Below are 25,664 nucleotides of genomic sequence, written 5' to 3'. Positions count from 1 at the left end.
TTTACCGCTAGTATCTCTCGCATCCGAATGACCCCTGCCATTCTCCTTATCACCATCATCGCCACGCAGTGTGCATCCTCACTGTTGGGGGAAGCTGAAAATGACTCCTGCAGCCCAGTGCGTATTACACTCACAGTCCACGCTCCTGTTCAGATCACTGTGGCTGCCCGCTCTATTTGCTACCACTTTTTGCTGTGATAAAAACCTATGATCAAAGGGAGTTTGTAGAAGACACCTTAGCCTACATGGCTTACTGCTCCAGAAGGCTAGAATTTATTTAGGTTCTAGGAGCTATCTGATTACGTCTTTATTCATGCCCGGAAAGTGCAAACCGGAAGAGCGGCCATGTTGTGAACTCTCAAAGGCTTTCACACACTGAGGTACTTCCCCCAGCAAGACTTTGCCTCCTAAAGGATTCACAGCCCATGAAAACAGCATCACCAACCAGCAATAACGTGTTCAAACGCGGGACCCCATGGAAAACACTCTCACTCACACCACCCCATCTGCCCTAGAGGCCAGGAAGCCTCAACTCTGATAGATCCAGAATCCAGGGCAATTTGGTCCTATCCAGATGGTCTGGAGCTGTCTGGTTTCAGCTGTTCCTCCAAGCAGGATCCTCAGTACTGGCCCTGCTTTAACAACAGAAAGTTAACAGGTAGTCAAAACTCTGGGATTTTAAGGAAGACATTTCTTTGAACAAGAAATCCGTCCTCTTACTGTAAGTCAGGTTAGTTTCCTTTAGATTCCAAGGAAATGGATGACTGTGCAGAAGGGAGTAGGCTTGTGAACTATTGACTTTTGCTCAAATGGGGTGGGAGTGGAAGGTCACAGGGCTTCCCCCCACCCCTAGGCATTCGTATGCAATTTTGCTCTAATTACCCCCCTGGCCTCAGGGTCTGGGGAGGATGTGAGAGCAGTTAGGCTAAGGAAGGCTAGGGCAAAGGGTCTTTATCTCTGTGGCCATGAGGGGGTGGTCATGATGCAGAGTGCAGACCTCTCTGTGGTGCTACTTCAAGGTCATCCATGTTCCTGCTGGTAACTCACTCTTATGTAAGCCTAATAGGTTCATTAGCTCCCCACAATGATCTTTGGTTTGTTATATGGTCTTCATCAGGAGGGGGCAGAAGATGTTCACATCTTCCCCCCAAAAGAGAATTCTTACAGTGTGGACATTCAAATGTTTAACTTTGGAGCGATTAAGAAATGGCAACCAAACTGGCCTAATAAAATATTGGAAGTTGGCTACTTTGTTAACAAAATCTTGTCTGATCCTTGGGAAATCCAGGAAGAGCTTCCAACAAATTTAGTGATGAGAATGAGTGTGTTTTCTGAAGCAGAGCTGGGTCCTCTCAGCTGACTCCCACGGTCCAGGAAGAGCAGCAGAGTGAAGGCTGCTTTTTTTTTAAAGGTGCTAAATCTATTCTTTAGGCTTCTGGTTTTGGGATCTAAGGGCCTCACCAGTCTGTGCCCTCAACCTCCAACACCATTTCCTTTGGGGTTGAAACTTTAATATATGAATAGAGATATCCTCAATCCAGGATAAGTAGTCAGACAATCCATTCTATCCCTAGATACCAAGTACCCTGGAAAGGGCAAGAGGTGTTTCTTCAATGTCGGTGCGGGGGTCAGGGTTGTTTAACTGAGGGCAATCCATAGCCTATAGTACAGCAGGTCTTCAGTTCGGCCCTGCACAATACAACACATTACATTTCAGCCAATCCTTTGTGAAGTTCAACCTCACTTATTTCATCCTAGACAGAAAAACACCTAGAGTTCTGATTGTTCTTCTTCCCTCAGACTACCCAGAAGAAAGAATGACAAAATATAATTCATCCTTGATAGCAGTAGCATCTTTCCTCCATTATCTGTTTTATCAATTCCTCTGAACATAATCTAATGCATCATATGACTTAAATATGGTCCCATGCAGAAGCCAGATTCTAATACCATATTAGTGGAAAGGCTGAGATGGCTCAGTTAGTAAGCCTTTTACCTGATCCCCAGAATCCACATAAAAAATCCAGGCATGGTGTTTTTGTAATCCCAGAGATGAGAAGGTAGAAACAAGGAGATTCCTAAAGCTTGCTAACTGGTCACCATAGTCTACATGGTGAGTTCTGGGCCAGTAAAACTGTTTCAAAATAAAGACAAGGATCTAAATTTGATGGTACATGGTTGTCCTCTGGCCTCCACGTGAATGGACACGTACCAGGACGTACACATGTTAACATGCACAGATGCATGTATGTACACAAAAACAATTACGTATAGAAGTTCCAAGAAGCACTAAGTTATATAGAAGTTCCAAGACGCATCCCTGTCGATCACCAGGGTGCCTACTCTATTCTTCTTTACCTTCAGCATAACAAGAACCACACATCTTCTTGATACTAAGGCTTAATTATCTTTCCAAGGACCCGATTGCTGACTTAGTCTGTTGACTTAACTAGCAGAATCTAATACGAGTGGGTGGGAGGCATAGCACAAAGTTTGATGGTCCCTGGGAGATGTCCCCTGGGACATCCCATCCAAGATCCTTTCCATACCTACTGACCCTAGAGCTACAAGTTAGAGGAGCACAAACACTCAAAATGAGTGGCATTCAGTAATGGCAATGGAGGCCCTGGCTTCTCCACTCTGGATTTCCAGAGTTATATGTTCTGCATCTTGGGGTTACAGAATTCTAGAATGATTGGGTGTTTAAAGAATATAGCATTTCCTGGGATAGTAACCATATACAGGCATTGTCTTCAGATTGGCACTTCAAGAGCTGATTCAGCCAAAAATCAGTGGCTGCTTCTGTATATAACAGGACCAATACATTTCATGATGGCTGTCCCCTGTCATTCTTAAAATGTTGCAGAGTGGCTTCTGTAATGCAAGACAACTTTAAGCTGGATTTGACCCTAGTATACCAAACACTCTCAGGTGATGGGTCTAGATGGGAATTGCTACAGGGAAATAGGAAACCAGTACTTGTAGATATGCCTAAAACTAACCACTTACCTAAGAATAAAAGGAATATTATGGAAGTGAATTGCTACCAAGTGAGCTTGCAGCCTTCTCCACAGGTAGAGAGTTGCCACGGACACAACATTGATTTCTACTATTGATACACTGGACTTTAAACATCAGGATTAACTAGACCAATTCTTTCTGAGTACAGACAGAGATTGGCATTCTATCCTTTCTTCCAAGGATACTCTGCTCCTCAGGTCATTTCAGCAGTACACAAATTGCATGGACGCTAACAAAGATTGACAGATGTCAACCGGATGCACAAGTGCTACGTACTTGGCTATTTAGCAACTTTGGCGTGGTGGATGCTCATTGGAGGACGTTAACTCATGATGTCAGGATCTCCAAAGTTCACTCCCACTTCTAAGAATCCCATTAATAACTTCATACTTCATTAAACATTACTCTAAATTTCCTATTCTTTCTCTGTCCACATCATCTAACAAACCAGCTGACCAATTATGAAGTCACACGTCGTCTTGGCTTGAGCTACCTCTGAGAGGACTCATACAACAAGGGGCTGCTCCCTTTAGAACCTCAGACAAACCATACCCAAATACCAATTTCCAACATAAAGAGACCCTTTATTAAGCAAGATAGACAGGATGGTTGGATCTGGATCAGGCAGCAAAAGCAGCAGGTAGTTCTCTCTCTCTCTCTCTCTCTCTCTCTCTCTCTCTCTCTCTCTCTGTGTGTGTGTGTGTGTGTGTGTGTGTGTGTGTGTGTGTGTGTGTGTGCTAGAATAATTTTTAAGGAGAAAAAGGGGGGAGTCCCTACTAGGACAAGTTGTTAAATCCTTATTAAACATGTTGTTAGTGAGTATAGCCAAATAAGATATTTGATAGCCAAACCTTGGTGATTAACCTCGCAAGTGAGTCAGGCATGAGGAAGTGGCCAAATAGGGAGGTTAGAAGGGAGTCTAGTAAAAGAGAAACTGAGGGTGGAGGTGGAGGTGGAGGTGGAGGTGGAGGTGGAGGTGGAGGTGGAGGTGGAGGTGGAGGTGTTAGGTGTAGGAGGGTGGGGAGGACCCGACAGCACCATGTGTGCCATGTTTGTCATTGTTACAACTCCACAACTTCTCTTTAAAATATAATATTTTATATTTTAAAATATTAAATTAGGTGCAGTTATCAAACCTGCATTTATACAAGAATGGCCATTTTATACTTTGTTAGATCCATTCCTTTGTACCTCAGACTTTTTACCTAAAAAAAATTCAATTCCATCTGCATACACTGCACATCGAGCTTTTGTTTTGGTTAGGTTTGGTTTGTTTCTTTGTTTTATTTTGTTTGTTTTGTTTAATCCCTGGTCATCAAGGAATCCCTCCGCACAGTTAGAGATGCCAGTTAAAGGCGAGATGCCAGTAGTGATATAATGCTGGACTGTGAGAATCAAGTCTTGTAACCTGGAGAAGAGAGAGTCAAGTCCCACTCCAGAAAATCCTCTTCTCTCGTATCCTGCATAATCCAGTTCACAGTAAGTACCCCTGGCCCGATGAACAGTGATGTTTTCCCAGGGAGATTCTCCAAGTCTGCTGGAACTGAGAAGCATCAGAGGAACTGTATTTGCTGCTGTGCTGCAATAAGGAACTGGCCCCAAATCTCTGCAGATATACATTCGCTTTGGGTATTTTTCCAGTCCTCAAACTGTACAGCATTGTATAGCCCAATGTCACGTTTCTTAACATTGGCAGTTCTTTGCATCACTCAGTAAAGTAAATGAGAGCAATAATCCTGGGTGTAAAATAAGCTGCCTGTAGAATCTGAAGTGTCTGAGCACAGTATTTAGTGCTTGGGCAGAAGAAGGATGCTGTAATTGTCACTTCCTCTGAAAGGGACGGTGACCTGGCATGTACTGGACCCTTACTCACTACTGAGAAGTAACTGGAGTTCATCTCCAGCAGTTTGCAGTATGTGTACTTACGAAAGTCTTTGATGTGTTTGCCACGTTTCACCTATGGATTAGAGTACTACTCTCAATATGGTAATATGAATGGATATCTTATGTCTATGTATTTTCTGATGTATTTTGAAAGCAAGAACTATATAAGAAGCACAACATTAAATATAAAATGAAGATTCAACTTGCCTGTGGTCTTTTCAGAAGGATATAAAAAGATGGGTATATATTTATGCTACACCTCAGGGACAATGTACCATGTATACACGCCATCCTAGCCTTTCTGGTAAAGACAGTATGTGTAGTATAGCAGCTTCGGTTGCTATCACCCTTTGGTTGATTCTACAGACATCTAGCCTGCTGAAATCTTTTCGACTCCATCTGTGTTTCCATAGAAACCATGCTGGGGAATTAAATAGAAAATATTGTGTGGACCATACCCTTGCATCCTTGAAGTTTTTAATAGTAACATTATTACATGCCATTTTTCTCAGGATGAATTATTGTTTTGTATTAACTATTTTGACTGGGTTTTAAGGGAGCAGTTCACAGGCTGGGCCAACCTGCACTACTTATTATACCAGAGGGCAAGGGATCCAGTGAGGGAATTTGTGGTTAACAGGTGTCCGGACATAAAGATCAACTGAGACTTTTATCCAATAGCCTGAAAACCATCTGGACCATCACCTGTCCCATACATACATACATACATACATACATACATACATACATACAGCATCAGTGCCACAGCAGGAAGACTCATGCATGGTGTAGGTGCTGCAGATACTTGCTATGCTGAAACAGAATCCCACTTCTTGGGACCTTCAGTCAATAATGACTCCAGATTTGAAAATAGATTCAGTCACAGAAAAAGTATGATGTATACAATTTATTTATCATCTCCAGAGCTCTTAGCCTCCCGTTCTTTTTAATGTAGGTAAACATTTTTGTTTCTTAGCCTGGTTTCCTTTGTTGGCATTCACTTTTGCTAGAAAAGATGTTTCATTTCAATCATTTCATTGGTTGGAGTTCCTCTCTGTTCTTACTGCTCCCTTCTCGGATTCAGATTGGACCAAATTTATTGACTCGCTGATGAGGCACGATTATGAGCATGGATGATCTTTGGCAAAGCAGAGGTGTTTACATCATCCTTGCACTAGCCTTTAACAGGAAGGGGGAAATGCTTTAAAGACCCCATAGAGCTCAAGGACCTGAGGTTTCAAGGAATTAAAAACTCAGAGGTCCTCCACCCATGTCTCATCTTGACAGGTGGGAAAGTAGTGAGTTCACATTCCCTGGGAAATTTGTTACTCTTAGAATTAAACCCTAGGATGATATCACTCCCTTCTGCCTTTGAACCTAAGACAAGTGTGTGTGTGTGTGTGTGTGTGTGTGTGTGTGTGTGTGTGTGTCCCTTTTAAGCCAAGCCCTCTTGCTTTCACATTTGTATCCAAAACTATGAGATTTAGTCTTTTTTCCAACATCTCAGTCAGTTTGAGACACATTCCTTTCCAGCAGGGTACTATGGAAGGCTCAGTTTGTCACTGGTGAAAATCTTAGCAATCACTCTACTGTACCTGGCTCAAGCTATCTTTGCTTCAGTTACAGTCAACCCTGCAGTCCTTAGAGTGAGCTAGCTGTTTAGCTCCTTATGGCCTGTTTCCACTCCTAACTGATTCATGGTAGATTTTCCAGAAAACAGCCTGGGAGATCTGACATTTGTATGCAGAGGTTTATTGAGCAGAAACAAAAGCAGCAAGAGTGGGCAGAGGGGGAAATTACAGTGTTGGTAAACAGGGGATGGGTGGAGCTAGTTACAGAGATGTGAGGGAAGGGAACTGGGGTGTTCTCTTATGCAGTGACATGATGCTGGGCTCTGATAATACTCACATGATCCAAGAAACATAAAATACACTATTTTAACTGTTTTCACCACAAACAATTTGAAATAGCTTGAGGAAATAGGATTTGATTACTTGATATAAAGCCACAATGAAATATCACATGGCTCTATAATCAATACTTATAATTTGATATGTCCTTTTTAAAAAACGTAAGTGAAAATAATTCAAAATTAATGGCCAAAAAATACAAACCATCCCAATGTTTACCAAATGATAAAACTGATAAAGGAAATAAGGTTTCTTGGAATAATGAAAACAAAAACAAATCCTGCCATGAAGTTCAGCATTCACAATGATGCTTCAGTCGGCTATGGACTATGTGTGGAATGAGGGTCCCAGAAACAAATAGAAATGAAACCAGAAATGTGAGTGTGGTCTTACGTGATCCGATAGGGAGCTCCAAAGCTGAAGTAATCAATCAAGACACCAGGGTTCGATCCACACAGGCCCTGCATGGGGCTGCACACAAAAGCAAGCATAAATAAGTGTGTGGCATACTCCATTCAGTTGGAAGAAATTACGAGACTTCTCTGACGCTACTTATTGCAGGGTACTAGGAAATGAATATCTCAGTGGTACTCAAAGGGAGTGTCTTGAAGGAAGATTGAGTCCATAAAATGCAACATTGAAGCACATATTAAACCCCATCCCAGTTCTTCCAAGCTTCAAGTATCCCTCGTTCACTGCTGCACGTGTATCCGATTATTCATTACCCTCAGCCGCTCTAAATATCGATAATTCCAACCTTTCCCTTTACATTTAAAAATCACTATGTCGGACCCATCTTGAGCTCTTCCCTAATTCTTTCTCTGTGTGTAATCGATATTTGTTTTATCTTGCAAACTGGGATTTATCTTCAGATCTCAGATTACAAATCACTTCCTTAAGAAACCTCCCCAACTTCCTGGATTCAACAAGGTTATAAGTTTTTATTGCATACTGAACCCATCTATAATTTGGTTAGTTACAATCATACTAAATTCCTCATAGACATTATATTTATTATCATAGGCTTCTGCTATTACAGAAAATTGTGGAAATAAGTTATGTTGCCCTTATTCACCATTGCATCTACAGAGATTATCTCAATGCCTGATGGGTAACGGTTGCAAAAACAATAGTTGTTGAGTGAAAGGAAGGATGAATGAAAGAACGAATAAGGGAAACTCTACTTTTGCTGAAAATTACCTGGGCACATAAACAGCTGTTTTCAAGGGCGCTGAAATTGGTTCATGAACTTGCTCTATTTAAAGAAATATCAGCCGCATCCAGGGGCCACTCAATGAGGAAATGGCAGAATTACAGTAATTCCGGAGTCTTGATTCTGGAGCTGGTAAAGACTAGAAAGCAAAATGAGTACCCTAATGGGGTAGGAAAGGTTTAAACTAGGGTCAAGAGGTCCTTCTGTGCTTTTGAGGGATGTGGAGAGAAAAGGTTTCACAAGGAATCCACTCCTCCATCTCATTTACCTTTGACTCACTTCGGCACCCAGTATTCAGAGGAGTGCACTTGAGCCACTGGGACCCATGCAGCTACGCATTCCTATCTGTTTTGAGAAGACCAGAATTCGAGAAACAGCCCTGCAGCCCTTCCTGTAAAGTTCTTGACTCTGGACCAGAGGAATGAAGCATCAACTGGACTCTCTTCACTCACTTGGCAGAGATTTCTTATCTGCACTGACTTTTTACACAAACAGATTTGTAAAAGGATAACATTTTTTTTCATGTTTCGATGTACAGATATTTGATTTATTTAGTGTGATTTTTTTTATTCCTTGTTATAAATATTCAGCTCTGATGTCAGATTGTTTGACTGTTGTCGTTATACATGATTTTCTGTTTGAGGTTTGACTTATGAACAAAGTTGTCACTGAAAACTTGCTGAGCAGCCTCAGTGCCCTCATCTTTAAACAGAGCATAACAGAAGGAGCACCTCAGAGCTGCTGTGAGGGAGAAAGCAAGAAATCCATATGCTACATGGTAAATTATTGCCTCCGTGATTGGCTGTGAGAGTAATAGATAGGGCATGATAAGAAACAACTTTATTAGGATTTATTAATGTGACTGTAGACTTCTCGTTGTCAATATTTTATTTGAGACAGGTAAAAAAGTCATTATAATCTGAACTGTTACCATAGGTAATAAATGAGCTTTGGAAGTAGGTGCTTGGTGTTAGCATTTATTTCGTAGCTGCCTTCTGGCTGTTTGATGTTCTTGGAGGTCAGGCCTGAAATTTGGAAGGGTTTGCAGCTGTTGTAAAGCCAGATTGTTATCAGTTGTGACTTACAATGGCTCCTTTCTACACTGTGCATTGAGAGTCAGGGAGATACCAGGCTAACTTTCCCAGGTCTGACTACATAATTAGACTATTGGGATTCAGGAAATTGCACCCCAAAGTAGGGGTTAAGAGCAGTCATTCTACGAAGTTTCTCTTTGACCTTCTGTGCTGTATTGCACACTCCTCATTCCTGCCTGCAGCAAACCATAGACAGTCATGTTCCCCGAAGCAGGTAGCATGATTCAGAAACTCCTACCCCCAAAGGCAAGTCATAAATCCTGTGAATACTACTCTAACTTCCTGAGTTTTTCTCTGGAAGGATTGGCCATAAAGAAATTAAGCTGCATTCCAGAAAGAACTTGCCCTGTTAGCTCAAGAAAGAAATTTGAAAAAACAAAAAACTAAAGGCCCAAGACATGTCTTATTCTCCACTCCATCCTGGGTCTGCCCACTTGACCGGAACACATGGGATCATAGATCTTATTGATTCCTCCATTGATCTCCATACTTGGCTGATCCCAAACAAAACATTCAAGTGTTCGTTCTGAGTCTGCAGACCTCCATTGCAAAAGTTGTCACATTGTGTAAAGTTTTCACCTATTAGACATGGTATGTGTTTCCTTGTTAGCCTATCTTTAGTTATGGGAGCATTAGCCCACATACTTTTAGGTTGGCTGCAAGGTACTAAAGATCAACTCCTTCCCATCCCCCATAGTAGCTCCTTTTGTTTCATTTTGTTGCTGTTGATGTTTTGTGTTGGTTGGTTGGTTGTTTAAGATATTTGCTTTATGACTCATTTTATGGGGCAACTTTTTAAGGTTAGCAGTACAATTACATTACTGACACAAAGTTTGCCATTGTGGGTTCCTTCTGTTCTTCAAACCTCACAACCATCGTTACCAAAATTCTCTTCCAAGTCTGGCTTCCTCAGTGACACTTTGAGTCTGAGATCCCACTCAGCAATCTATGTGTATTTTTACACTTGGCAAAATTAGGAATTATGACTAACACCCATTGAGAAACTGTGCAGGTCAAAGTATCTGCACAAAGCTGTTAGCTGCTAAGGAACATGGTACTGGAACATAGGGACCCAAGGGTATATCCCAGTGCCCTGAGTGCTAGGGAGGTGGAGACAAAAGGGGATGTTTGCTGGCTAGCCTATGTAGCTAAGTCCATGAGCTTGATATCAGTGAGAGATCCTATCATAAAGAGAAAAAAGGAAAGTGATTAGAGGACAAGAAACCTATTGCTGACCTCTGTTACACACACACACAAACACACACACACAATGCTGCAATTTCTCTCATCACTTTGCTCCTTATATAAATTTTCAATGTTGGAAATCTGCTGTTTAGTACAGGAACTCTCTTATGTTATTTTATCCAATTTACTGTTGTTATAAATAAATGTTTATTGTTAACATTACTATTAAACAAAATAGTTCCACATAGTAGATACTCGGTGAAATTTCATGTATATAAAAATGCTAATAGCCTCGGAGCAGGAAAGGGAGCCATCTTGTGTCCCGGGTCTCTCAGAGACCAGTCTGCACAGGTGAGAGTGCGGACTGCAGAGGTGACACAGCTTCTGGGACAGACCCCGTTTTGGGATCCAGATATCCGGGCACCTTCCCTGCCAGGAGAGAGGTGTCTGCCTGGGAGGGCTCTGACTGCCAGAGCAGGTGAGGGAGACATCTTGTATCCCTGGTCTCTCAGAGACCTGTCTGCACAGGTAAGAGTGCGGACTCCAGAGGCAACACAATTCTGGGACAGGACCTGTTTTGGGCCTTTATCTTCAGCCAGAAGGCAGGTCTGAATGCCTGACCTCTGTGCACCTTCCCTGCAAGAGGAGAGCTTGCCTGCAGAGAGTACTCTGACCACAGAGACTCAGGAGAGAGCTAGACTCCCAAAACTGCTGAAGGCTAACAGAATCACAGGAGGAACAAGCTCCAGCCAGAGACAAGTATAACAACTAATGCCAGAAATAACCAGATGGCAAAACACAAATGTAAAAATCTTACTAACAGAAACCAAGACCGCTCACCTTCATCAGAACCCAGCACTCCCAATCAGCCAGTCCAGGATAACCTAACACACCCGAAAAGCAAGACTTAAAATCAAAAACATATCTCATGATGCTGTTAGAGGACTTTAAGAAGGGCATTAATAACTCACTTAAAGAAATACAGGAGAACACAGCTAAACGGGTAGAAGTGCTTAAACAATTACAGGAAAACACTGCTAAACAGGTAGAAGTCCTTAAAGAGGAAACATAAAAATCCCTTAAAGCATTATAGGAAAACACAACCAAACAGGCAATGGAATTGAACAAAACCATCCAAGACCTAAAAAGAGAAGTAGAAACAATAAAGAAAACCCAAAGTGAGACAACTCTGGAGATAGACAACCTAGGAAAGAAATCAGGAACCATAGATGCGATCATCAGCAACAGAATACAAGAGATGGAAGAGAGAATCTCAGGTGCAGTAGATTCCATAGAAAACATGGGCACAACAATCAAAGAAAATGAAAAATGAAAAAAGATCCTAACTCAAAACATCCATGAAATTCATGACACAATGAGAAGACCAAACCTACGGATAATAGGAGTAGATGAGAATGAAGATTTTCAACTTAAAGGGCCAGCAAATATCTTCAACAAAATTATAGAAGAAAACTTCCCAAACCTAAAGAAAGACATGCCCATGAACATACAAGAAGCCTACCGAACTCCAAATAGACTGGACCAGAAAAGAAATTCCTCCCAACCCATAATAATCAGAACAACAAATGCACTAAATAAAGATAGAATATTAAAAGCAGTAAGGGAAAAAGGTCAAGTAACATATAAAGGCAGGCCTATCAGAATTACACCAGACATTTCACCAGAGACTATGAAAGCCAGAAGATCCTGGACAGATGTTATACAGACCCTAAGAGAACACAAATGCCAGCCCAGGCTACTATACCCAGCAAAACTCTCAATTACCATAGATGGAAAAACAAAAGTTTTCCATGATAAAACCAAATTCAAACAATATCTTTCCACGAATCCAGCCCTTCAAAGGATAGTAAAGGGAAAACACCAATGCAAGGACGGAAACTACACCCTAGAAAAAGCAAGAAAGTAATCCTTCAACAAACCTAAAAGAAGATAGCTGCAGGAACAGAATCCCAACTTTAACAACAACAAAAAAAAATAACAGGAAACAACAATTACTTTTCTTTAATTTCTCTTAACATCAATGGACTCAATTCCCCAATAAAAAGACAGACTAATAGACAGGCTACACAAACAGGACCCAATATTTTGCTGCTTACAGGAAACCCACCTCAGGGAAAAAGACAGACACTACCTGAGAGTAAAAGGCTAGAAAACAATTTTTCAAGAAAATGGTCAGAAGAAACAAGCTGGAGTATCCATTCTAATATCGAATAAAATTGACTTCCAACATAAAGTTATCAAAAAAAGACAAGGAGGGACACTTCATACTCATCAATGGTAAAATCAATCAAGATGAAAACTCAATTCTGAATACCTATGCTCCAAATACAAGGGCAGGCACATTCATTAAAGAAACTTTAGTAAAGCTCAAAGCATGCATTGAACCTCACACAATAATAGTAGGAGACTTCAACACCCCACTCTCACCAATGGACAGATCCTGGAAACAGAAACTAAACAGAGACACATGGACAATAACAGAAGTTAAACAAATGGATTTAACAGATATCTACAGAACATTTTATCCTAAAACAAAAGGATATACCTTCTTCTCAGCACCACATGGTACTTCCTCCAAATTTGACCATCTAATCAGTCACAAAACAGGCCTCCACACATACAAAAGTATTGAAATTATCCCATGCATCCTGTCAGATCACCACATACTAAGGCAGATCTTCAATAACAGCATAAATAATAGAAAGCCAACATTAACGTGGAAACTGAACAACACCCTACTCAATAATTCCTTGGTCAAGGATGAAATAAAGAAAGAAAGACTTTTTAGAGTTTAATGAAAATGAAGCCACAAAATACCCAAACTTATGGGACACAATGAAGGCAATCCTGAGAAGAAAACTCATAGCCCTGAGTGCCTCCAAAAAGAAACTAGAGAGAGCATACACTAGCAGCCTGACAGCACACCTAGAAGCTCTAGAACTAAAGGAATCAAATTCACCCAAGAGGAGTAGACGGCAAGAAATAATCAAACTCAGGGCTGAAATCAACCAAGTAGAAACAAAAAGAACTGTTCAAAGAATTAACCAAACCAGGAGCTGGTTCTTTGAGAAAATCAACAAGATAAATAAACTATTAGCCAGACTAACTAGAGGGCACAGGGATAGTATTCTAATTAACAAAATCAGAAATGAAAAAGGAGACATAATAACAGAACCTGAGGAAATCCAAAATATCATCAGATCCTACTACAAAAGGCTATACTCAACAAAACTGGAAAACCAGGGATGAAATGGACAACTTCCTAGACAGATACCAGGTACCAAAGTTAAATCAGGATAAGATTAACAATCTAAACAGTCCCATTTCCCCTAAAGAACTAGAAGCAGTCATCAATAGTCTCCCAACAAAAAAAAAGCCCAAGGCCAGATGGGTTTAGTGTAGAGTTCTATCAGACCTTCAAAGAATACCTAATTCCAACTCTCCTCAAACTATTCCACAAATAGAAACAGAAGGTTCTCTACTAAATTCCATTCTATGAAGCCACATTACTCTGATACCTAAATCACACAAAGATCCAACAAAGAGAGAGAACTTCAGACCAATTCCCCTTATGAATATCGATGCAAAAATACTCAATAAAATCCTAGCAAACCGAATCCAAGAACACAGCAAACTGATCACCCAACATGAACAAGTAGGCTTCATCCCAGGAATGCAGGGATGATTTAATATACGGAAATCCATCAACGTAATCCACTATGTAAACAAACTCAAAGACAAAAATCACATGATCATCTCATTAGATCCTGAGAAAGCATTTGAAAAAATCCAACACCCCTTCATGATAAAAGTCTTGGAAAGATCAGGAATTCAAGGCCCATACATAAACATAATAAAAGCAATATACAGCAAACTAATAGCCAACATCAAATTAAATGGAGAGAAACTCAAAGCAATCCCACTAAAATCAGGCTGCCCACTTTCTCCCTACCTATTGAATATAGTGCTTGAAATCCTAGCCAGAGCAATTCGACAACAAAAGGAGATCAAGGGGATACAAATTGGAAAGGAAGAAGTGAAAATATCACTATTTGCAGATGATATGATAGTATAATTGTGACCCTAAAAATTCCACCAGAGAACTCCTAAACCTGATAAACAGCTTCAGAGCAGTAGCTAGATACAAAATTTACTCAAACAAATCAATGGCCTTTCTCTACACAAAGGATAAACAGGATGAGAAAGAAATTAGGAAAACAACACCCTTCATAATAGTCACAAATAATATAAAACACCTTGGTGTGACTCTAACTAAGGAAGTGAAAGATCTGTATGATAAAGACTTCAAGTCTCTGAAGAAAGAAATGGAAGAGGATCTCAGAAGATGGTAAGATCTCCCATGCTCATGGTTTGGTAGGATTAGTATAGTCAAAATGGCTATCCTGCTGAAAGCAATCTACAGATTCAATGCAATCCCCATCAAAATTCCAACTCAAGCCGGGCGGTGGTGGCACACGCCTTTAATCCCAGCCCTTGGGAGGCAGAGGCAGGCAGATTTCTGAGTTCGAGGCCAGCCTGGTCTACAGAGCGAGTTCCAGGATAGCCAGAACTACACAGAGAAACCCTGTCTCGAAAAACCAAAAAAAAAAAAAAAAAAAAAAAAATTCCAACTCAATTCTTCACTGAGTTGGAAGGGCAATTTGCAAATTCATCTGGAATGATAAAAAACCAAGGGTAGCAAAAACTATTCTCAAAAATAAAAGAACCTCGGTGGAATCACCATGCCTAACCTCAAGCTGTCCTACAGAGCAATTGTGATAAAAACTGCATGGTACTGGTATAGTGACAGACAGGTAGATCAATGGAATAGAATTGAAGACCCAGAAATGGACCCATGCACTTATGGTCACTTGATCTTTGACAAGGGAGCTAAAACCATCCAGTGGAAAAATGACAGCATTTTTAACAAATGGTGCTGGCACAACTGGCGGTTATCATGTAGAAGAATGCAAATTGATCCATTCTTATCTCCTTGTACAAAGCTCAAGTCTAAGTGCATTAAAGACCTCCACATAAAACCAGAGACACCAAAATTTATAGAGGAGAAAGTGGGGGAAAAGCCTCGAATATATGGGCACAGGGGAAAAAATTCCTAAACAGCACATTCATAAATGGCTTGTTCTGTAAGATCAAGAATTGACAAATGGGACCTCATAAAATTGCAAAGCTTCTGCAAGGCAAAAGACACTGTCAATAGGACAAAAAGACCACCAACAGATTGGGAAAAGTATTTTTACCAATCCTAAATCTGATAGGGGACTAATATCCAATATATATAAAGAACTTAAGAAGGTGGACTCCAGAAAATCAAATAACCCCATTTAAAAATGGGGCTCAGAGCTAAACAAAGAATTCTCACCTGAGAAATACGGAATGACTGAGAAGCACCTGAAAAAATGTTCAGCATCCTTAATCATCAAATGCAAATCAAAACAACCCTGAGATTCCACCTCACATCAGTCAGAATAACTAAGATCAAAAATTCAGGTGACAGCAGATGCTGGTGAGGATATGGAAAAAGGGGAACACTTCTCCATTGCTTGTGGGATTGCAAGCTTGTACAAACACCCTGGAAGTCAGTCTGGCAGTTCCTCAGAAAATTGGACATAGTACTACCGGAGGATCCCGCAATACCTCTCCTGGGCATATATCCAGAAGATGGTCCAACTGGTAATAAGGACACATGCTCTACTATGTTCATAGCAGCCTTATTTATAATAGCCAGAAGCTGGAAAGAACCTAGATGTCCCTCAACAGAGGACTAGATACAAAAAATGTGTTACATTTACACAATGGAGTACTACTCAGCTATTAAAAACAATGAATTTATAAAATTCTTGGGCAAATGGATGTATCTGGGGGATATCATCCTTAGTGAGGTAACCCAATCACAAAAGAAATCACTAGATATGCACTCACTGATAAATGGATATTAGCCCAGAAACTTAGAATACCCAAGATACAATTTGCAAAACACAAGAAAAATCAAGAAGAAGGAAGACCAATGTGTGGATACTTCATTCCTCCTTAGAATAGGGAACAAAATACCCATGAAAGGAGTTACAGAGACAAAGTTTGGAGCTAAAATGAAATAACGGACCATCCAGAGACTACCCTACACGGGAATCCATCCCATAATCAGCCACCAAATGCAGACACTATTGCATATGCCAGCAAGATTTTGCTGAAAGGACCCTGATATAGTTGTCTCATATGAGGCAATGCCAGTGGCTGGCAAATACAGAAGTGGATGCTCACAGCCATCTATAAGATGGAACACAGGGCCCCCAAAGGAGAAGCTAGAGAAAGCACCCAAGGAGCTGAAGGGGTCTGCAACCCTATAGGTGGAACAACATTATGAACTAACCAGTACCCCCAGAGCTTCGTATCTCTAGCTGCATATGTAGCAGAAGATGGCCTAGTTGGCCATGATTGGGAAGAGAGGCCCCCTAGGTCTTGCAAACTTTATATGCCCCAGTACAGGGGAACGCCATGGCCAAGAAGTGGGAGTGGGTGGGTAGCCAAGAAGTGAGAGTGGGTGGGTAGGGGAGCAGGGTGGGGGATGGTATAGAGAACTTTCGGGATAGCATTTGAAATGTAAATAAAGACAATATCTCATAAAAAAAGAAATGCTAATAGCCAGAAGCTGACACAGGTAAATGACATAATAGAGTTTAAAGAAAGCTAGTACAGGAGTGCACGTTGGTAACCCCAAAATTCTGAAGGCAGAAGCAGGAGGATTCGGAGTTCAAGTCCATCCTGAGCTGCAGAGGGAGACAATGCCAATTTCCTCCCTGCCCTCCAAAGACATTGAGAGACTTCCTTAGAATACTGAGTATTTTCTTAGCTTTGAATTTTTTCCCCAGGAAGGAACTTCATGAGGTTCCCCTACCTTCCTCGTCTGGCGATAACAGATGCAGTCTCAAGCTACACTGAACCTATGGTCTTTGTGTGACTTGAATTCATGCGTCTGAAGCTTGGTACTCATTATGGTAATTTTTATGGGACTAATTGTCTGGGAATGTGTAAGTTAGGGTAGGGTTAAGAGCACTTTGAAGGGCTCCAGTGAAACACAGTTAGACCAATCTAGGATTTAAGGGTTCCAGAGTTAATTTTCAAAAGAGTTTTCATAATAGAGTAAGATTGGCTCCTGTTCCCACTGTGGCTTTCTGTCCCACTGTGTGAGCTCTGTGTGAAAGCTCCTGCCATGAGTCCACCATCGTGATGAGATGCCTTCCTTGGCAGTGGTATCCTGCTGTCTAGATTCCCCATCCCCAAACCTGAGACTTAAATTAACTCCTATCCTTATAAATTACTTTGCCTCTAGCATGTAATCATAGTAACTAATAGAAAATGAACTAGTAAATGTGATAATGTGTAGAAGAAGCCTAGTTTCAAATATAAATCCAACCAATTGTAAACATTCATCAACATAATAAGATTCCTCATAGCCATATTTTCCAATGTATTACAAATGAAAAGGGAGGATTTGTGAGAACACAGTCCTACAGTGGTGATATTTCAGATCAATTGATGTTGGGTAATATAGTTATTGAGATTTTTAGAGTAGATAATATTGTGACATCTTGCAAAGGGGATGTTAATAAAGGCCAGAGCCTGACGCGTGATGGCAGTGATGGCATCCAGATCAGATGTAGGCGACGGCAGGTAAACAGTCATCAACACTATCATGACAATGACAGGACGCAGAACCGCATGCTTGTTCTGTTTTAAACATTATATAAGATTGTGTTCATCTTCTCAAAATGTCCCCCGTTTCCCATTTAGTTCTGACTGAAATCTATGTACCTTTTCACATGATTGCCCTGGCTGTTCAGTCAGTAACCACTCTCTTCATATGACTCATTTAATTCCATCAGGGCCTGCTCCTGTTGTAAGTGTGAAAACCACCAGGGCTGCAGTTTAGAGCCTCTGTGTTGGCATTTGTAAAGCCTAGAGATTTTGTTTTGTTTTGTTTTGTTTTCCCACAGACAGTCCTACTGCGTGATCTATAAATTCTAGTTTGAATTGAAACATCATCTCAAAGTGTTACGTTTTCAGCCTACCTATGCGAGCCAGCAGCTTCCTTTCCTCCAATGTATTTACCGGCTCTTATTTTTTTCTTCATAGAGTTTGTGTCTACCTAGCATCCAATTAGCTATTGAGGTCATTGTCAGCAAGGAACATTTAAGAGACAGTTACAGCCGAAGCGCATAAAGGGACAACTGCCAGGGAGATGCAATGTGCTATCCTGGATAGAGTCCTTGAAACAGAAAGAAAAAGACACTGGAAAAAAAAAATAAGTAGAACCAAACAAAGCAGCAAACCTTCGGTGTTAGTTAGTTTCTCAGTGTAAGACATTAACAATGGGGAGGAGAGGGTGGAAGGACATTTTTCTGTGCTAATTTTCCCATTGTTTTGGAAAAAATAGAAATAAAATAACATTGAGGCTTACTTTTAAATTATTTGTTTGCATTGGAGTATCTTTATTCCCTCCAAGGGGAAAGAGCCAGCGAACGGAAGGGGATGCTGTGACCAGCTGTGTTCTGAACATGGCATCGTGCTGCACTCATGAGCTTTCCGCACCTGTGACTACCTGCACACGATCTGCCCTGTCAAAATTTTCTCATGCGTGGGATGGGGCTGGGAGATCCCATCTCTCCATGAGGCTCTATTGAGGCTGCTGGGGAAGAGGGTATCGTTTCTTAAACATATGTTTGTGTGTATACTCTTCCATACTTATCTATTTTAAAATTGTATGTGTGTATGTGTGCTTGCATGAATTATTTATGTGTACCAAGTGAGTGCCTGGCACCCACAAAGCCTAAGTCAGGGTGCCAGGTCCCCTGGAACTGGAGTTACAGCTGGTTGTGAGCCACCATGTGGGTGTTGGGAACGTGAGTCCTCTGCAAGAAAAATAAATGCTCTTAACTGCTAAGCCGCCTCTCCAATATGTTCCCCTTGAAGATCTCATAGATTGTTTCAGTATCAGTCTTAGCACACTTCTTGTCATGCAACACATACTTAATAAATACCTGCCTAAGTCAATTGTGTAATTCATATCTCCCAAGAACCTGATGACACTTCCAAGATGCTCAGTCAACTTGACTGGGTTCTAGAAAGAAAAGAAATGAGCTGATGGAGCAAAGTTCAGAACACCTGCCCTACGTGTACAAGTTCTTCAATTTAATCCACGGTATGAAAGAAAGAAAGAAAGAAAGAAAGAAAGAAAGAAAGAAAGAAAGAAAGAAAGAGGGAGGGAGGGAGGGAGGGAGGGAGGAAACATTACCAGGGTCAGAGACACAGTAGAACCTCAGCTCAGTCCTCCCTATAAAGTTTGTGTTCTTAGCCACCGTTTAGGACTAAATGGGGGAACCGTGCTGCTACATTTGTAGTTAGCATGAGGGCACTAGGCAGCCAAAGGCAGTATCAAAGTGGATGTTGCAGACACTGAACGGGGAAATGGGGCGGGGATGCGGTGAAGAAGGGTGTGAGCATAATGATCTGAGGTTGACAACGGTGAAGAGGAGACCCAAGGTGGTGGTGGAAATGGGCAGAAATGGTTCGTGTGAGGGACGATTTGCTTTTGGATTCTGTGTAGTAGATAACTGAGTATAGGTAATGAATGGCAAGTGTGAGCGCCTGACTCGCCAGCAAAGCAGACGCCACAACAGGATCCTTCTGCAACACGTTTATTGGGAGAGCATTTACTGCATAGGCAAGAAGACCCTGAGCCCAGAACTGGTGCTGCTTATATAGGCCTAGGAGAGGCGTGTCTCACATCCGGATTGGTTATGCATTCTACCTCATTTGCATGTTCCTCATCTGATTGGTTATTCTCTCTCAGTACCTCACTGAGCCTCATTATCATACCTCATTTGCATGTCTCTCATCTGATTGGTTATTCTCTCTCAGTACCTTGCAGAGCCTCATTATCATGCCCGGGCCAGGAAGTGACTTGGTGAAAAACTTTTCTGCATATGTACATACACATTGGTTGTTTACCCAGACTTATGTGTGGTGGCCAGTGGTAGCCAGCGCCACCTTGTAATGGCATACGTGGCTTCCCACAGGCAAGTATTAGAATGTGGTTGCACTAGTTACTTTTCTGTTGCTATGATGAAATATCATGATCAAGGCAACTTACAGAAAGACGGGTCTATTTGAGTTTAAGCTTCCAGTAATGGGTCCAACAAGGCAGGGAGGCATGGGTGCAACTAGAAGGCGTGGTCGCAGGAATAGGAAGTTGAGAGCTTATGTTCCCCATTTGGGTGAGATGAGAAATATCCAAATCCAGTCCCCAGTGACATACTTCTCTATCAAGGTCACATTTCCTCAATCTCTACCAAGCAGCACCAAAGAGTGTTCAAACACCAGAGCCTGTGGGGGGTGGGGTGGGGGGACATGTCTTTGGTTTAAATCACCATGATGGTCTGGAATTTAAATCCCTAGAAGAATGCTACTACCATTAATAGGAGTGGGAAGTGGTCATTCCCTCACCACCTTACATATCTTTACATGGCATGTGGTTATCACAGTTAGTAAATCACATATAAAATAAAAAACAAATTGTTGGTGTAATTAAATTATTTTTGTGATGAACTGTGCTTATAATATTTCTCACACAGAGACACACACACAGACACATACACACACACACACACTCACGGCTAGAGCAAGAAAGAACAGAGGCTGGACAAATGGCTCAGCAGTTAAGAACTTGTACTACTTTTACAGAGGACCTGAGTTTGGTTCTCAATCATATCACATTATATGGCTCACAATCATGTGTAACTCTAGCTCAAGGAGACCCAGCACCCTCTTCTGGAATCTTCAGGCACCTAAAGTCACATTCATTTAGCCACACAACAGCCATACATATGTACATAATTAAAATGTAAAAGAAATCTTTACAAAAAAAAAAGAGAGAGAGAGAGATTTTATAAATGCTTCCTCGTCTGACAGAGCATCGCTGGTAGTTTTCTTCTTTTCTGTGCCTCCTGTACAAAGCTTTGGTAATAATAAATAATCATAATTCCTCCCGAAAGTGTATTGAGGTCTCTGCCTTCCACATTAGTCTTAGGGTTATAACATGATAATTAGGAATATGACTTAATATCTATTGGAGACGAGCATGCATACATTCTAGAGAATAAATGGAAGGTGTTACCTTAGAGCAAAGTAATTTTTTTATGATCAATAGGTCATCATTAGCATAATGTTTATTTTATGCATCTGTAGACTTTAAATCACCTGAATTGTGGTTTATAAATATTAACCTATTGATCTTTGCTGCTCTGCCATCCGCTACAAATTTCTGATGAACATGACCACTTCCTTTTGTTGCAGATGAAGGACACAGTAATAAAACAAGACTCTGGCTCTCTGAAGTCTGGTCGAGTTTGTAGAACTCAGAATTCAAGGTTACCTAACCACATAAATTGCTCCATCTTCCCTAGTAGTCTACATTCCAGGTCATCCACAAATTCCAGATTCATAATGCATTCTCCTTTAAATCAAACCATGGAGAAGTTACCTACCACCAGCCAGCATGCATAGTGCCACCCCTCACTAGGACCTGTGACTTCTGTATCATTCACAGAGCATCCAACAGTACTCTAGGCTTGGATTGAGTTTGCTTCTTGAAAACTTAGCACCATTTATTGTCTTCTCTAGTTTTCTTTTCACAGTTTACCAGCAGCAATTAATTTAGCAAGATTTTCTGACTTTCTCCTTTTTGTTCTTTGTGGGCCTCATTAGAAAAATTACCAATCGTGTCTTCTTTGTGCAGTGAGGAACAATTCCTGAATGACCAAAATAACATACTCACAAAATCCGTGGAAGAATGGGCCTAGAGAAGTCTGAGAATTCTATTATTTTCCTTAAACTTATTTTTATTTAATTTTTTTTAAAAAGCCCTCAGCTTGTGTGGATTTTCTGATGGAAAGCTTTATTTGATCCATTATTTCTTTAATTTATTTTGCTAAAGTAAACCTGGCCGAATCCTGAAGTCCAAGATGGGCATTTGAGTTGTATTTAATGAAAATCTGAGACACAAAAAGCACTTCAATTATTCATGTTTTCTGATATGTGCTGAAAAATGGGTGCACATGTGTGTGTTCCTTTGATAGGGTTCAAATTAGCAGGGAGCTTTTGAAAACAGAGCTCTTAATAGCTTCAACAAATGTCTTTTTGCCAGCTTATCTTGAGCAAAACAGACTTTTAAATCAAACTTCTATTTCATCTATTTTTTTTCTCTATTGCCAAAATGAATAAAGTCATTTTGCATGGAAACGTAAATTCTTATCAAAATTGGGAAGCAATAGCTATGACAATAAAACCATTTGTGAGAAGCCTTGTATATTATTATATTGCATTAGAATGACTAGGGAGTTACATTTGCCAGGGGGAGTCCCACAGACTTCTTAAGCTGTGAGCCCAGACATAAGTCATATGTGTGCAAGCAAGGACCAGACAGACCGTCCAATGGGACTCGTTAAAGTTTGCTTATGCAAAGGCTCTTTAGAATTGGGCGCCAGCAGCCCTTCCTTTACCACTGCATCAGAGAGGAGACTCGGGGATGGGTCACACAACTCTGTGGTGGCTTCCCTGTGGTCATTTACCCTCCCTGTGCCTTTGAAAGTAAAATGCTGTCAAGGCAGCATTTGAGGTTTAGGTGACAAATTACTTTTCTCAATTGAATGAAAGACTGGCCATCTGCCATAAAACAGATGAGCCACAGCTGGCTTCCAGAGTAATCAATCCTGATTGCAGAAGGACTGGGGCATTTCTGGATTGATTGTGGGGCCCTGCTGTGACAAACAATACTGACCAATTCAGTCATGTTGACAACACACAATTCCTCATGTTTAGATACAGAGTAGAGACTCCATGACTCTTGTCATCACAGGACCCATTCCAATGTGCCCAACACCAAGTCAATGGTGTTTTAAAAAGGCTGGAAATTAAGGGAGTTTGTAAGCTCGAAGTAGAGACCTGTTGCCAGTGTCCATACTGATCTTCTGTCCACATTAGATTTATAAAATGGTACCTGACCTTTCCTGCACTACTGACTTTCACCTGTGCCTTAAGCCAATGGAAATGGACTCTCCCTGCTCCTGCTGTGTGAACTACAGAAGGACTCTATGGTTTCTCTTTGCTTTCCCAGAGATGGCTGATTTAACTCAGACTGGACTGCTGTTTAAAATACAGGAAGTCTGTAGGCGTGTTAGTGATTCAGCATTACTGAGCTAAGCCAACAAATGCCTCTTTTAGAGTTAAGAATTAAAAATCTAGGAAACCGAGTGAGTTATAGCTCTGCAATATCCCATTTCATGGGTTATAGGCTGAATATCCCATTTTTGTGGGTTGGGTAATGATAGAGCTTCAAAATGAACATCCCAACACACAGAGTCAAAATGGCTAAAACATTGAGTAAATACTCTTGGCTAGAATTTTCCCATTGTCATATTTTGAATGAACACTTTCCACCAACACATGTGTTTGAATGTCCCCAAATGGTGACACAAAATATTTTAGGAATCTTCTTGCTGTGGGGACCTACCTGGCGCACATTGGGATGTAGGGGCAAGACTAGAGTGTTATAGTCATCCTTCGTACCTGCATGAACTCTCTGATTCCTGGTAAATACCATGTTATAAGTAAGTACAGCAAACTCCATTGCCAAAAATGGAATCTCCACACAGTGCTTCCCCACCATGAGGAAATGCATCATCTTTAACTACTAATTCAAGTTAATGTTTCTCCATTAAGTTGCTTCTTGTCAAGTGCTTTATCACAGCAGTGAGAAAAATGACTAACACATCTGTCCATGCTATAGATTCACCAACAGCACTTTTATACCTGTTTAACAGATAGAAACTCTAAACGTGGAGACTAAATGAGATGTCCTCTCCAACACATAGGTGTGAAAGTGAAAAGAGGGCTGAAGCTTCATTCAACTGGGCTCTTCTCACCTAACAAATGGAGAATTGAGCAACTATGGCTGGAGGGGGAAAGGGGAAGAAGAGAAGAGGAGGAGGACACCCGCCCACACCCTGAGAAACAACTCTCCTCACCTCTGAGCTCAGTCTCCACTGGTCTGATGGATGGATGACCAGGCTTGGTCACTGGACCACAAGTCTCCAGATGAGTGTATCAGACAGAATCTGCCTATTAAAATGCTTGAAACAAAAGGAACATCTGTCAACACTTCCTTGTATGTTTGATCATTTACTTCGGCATAGGAGTAATGATGCAATGTTTTCCTGAATAGGAAATGCATAAATAACTACAGACAGACTATAAGCAAAAATCAAATTTGAGGTTTTCACTAATGCCTTCCTTTTCAACTTATAATAAGGACTTAAGATTAAATCATGTATGATTTATGTATTAAAACAGATTGGGCTGTGGATATCGTTCAGTCTGTAAATTGATTACATTTTAAGCAGGAAGATGTGACTTCCATCACTAGAATCCATACACAAAAAAGCAAGCATGGCCACCCTGAGCTGGTGTTAGGTCCCAGGCCAATAAGAAACCCTGTCTTAAAAAGCAAAGAGAGAAGAAAGAAAGAAAGAAAGAAAGAAAGAAAGAGAGAGAGAGAGAGAGAGAGAGAGAGAGAGAGAAGGGAGAAAGGGAGGAAGGGAGGAAGAGAGGGAGGGAAGAGAAGAGGGGTGAGGAGGGGACGGGAGGGGAGGGGTAGGGAGGGGAGGGGAGGAGAAATGTGAACCACATTTGAGGAATGACATGTGATTCCTCTAGTCACCATGTACACATAGACACAAATATGTGGTACTATGCATACTGAAAGACATACATGCACACATGCATACGTGTATGCACATGCATACACAGGCACAAACACACACACACACACACACGAGGGAGGAAAGAGAAAGAGAAAATAATGCCCATGAATTTTGCAAACAAAAGTACATGTCTTCCCATCTATGGGTTCACTTGTGAGATTTTCAAGCCGCTGGAGATAATTCTGTTCCTGGTGCCTTTATCCATCACGGTGTTTCGGTGCAAGTGACTTTCCTTTGTGGAGAGAAGAACTGGCCCTTTAGCTTCCCTGCAGCAGCGACTTAAGCTGCTATTCTAAGGGTGAAACACAGGCAAGTCTGTCCCTGACCTGCTCCTCATAGCACTGAATAAACTGGAATGGGTAAATAAGAGGTGGATGACTCAGACAGCCTGGTTTCTGAAAACATGTAGATGTTTGTGTACAAAAAATATTCGAAGAGACATTTTTTAAAATCTATATTATTGTATAATTCTAGTTTTCTGTGGCCCTAGATTTTATTGTTT

At 41.0% G+C, this 25,664-nt stretch overlaps 1 long non-coding RNA gene across 8 annotated transcripts in view; it reads right to left on the bottom strand.

Annotated features, from left to right (window-relative positions):
• The window catches only part of A630039O03Rik, a 68,773-nt gene that overhangs the window by 12,641 nt on the left and 30,468 nt on the right, over positions 1 to 25,664 (bottom strand). For 3 of the 8 annotated variants that reach the window (XR_867740.2, XR_376219.3, XR_376221.4), the window contains 3 exons: positions 24,428 to 24,532; positions 8,016 to 8,167; positions 7,209 to 7,286 (listed from right to left, as the gene is read on the bottom strand). This is a non-coding gene — a long non-coding RNA (RIKEN cDNA A630039O03 gene). The remainder of the gene's footprint in view (positions 1 to 7,208; positions 7,287 to 8,015; positions 8,168 to 24,427; positions 24,533 to 25,664) is intronic. The other 5 variants (XR_376222.3, XR_003954578.1, XR_376220.3 and 2 more) reach the window with 3 other exon arrangements.

The sequence above is a fragment of the Mus musculus genome, chromosome 3 (assembly GCF_000001635.26).
Source record: "Mus musculus strain C57BL/6J chromosome 3, GRCm38.p6 C57BL/6J".
NCBI classification, from domain to species: Eukaryota; Metazoa; Chordata; class Mammalia; order Rodentia; family Muridae; genus Mus; species Mus musculus.
The sequence above is the reverse complement of the archived record's forward strand: the minus strand, read 5'-3'. Positions and strand labels throughout refer to the sequence as shown.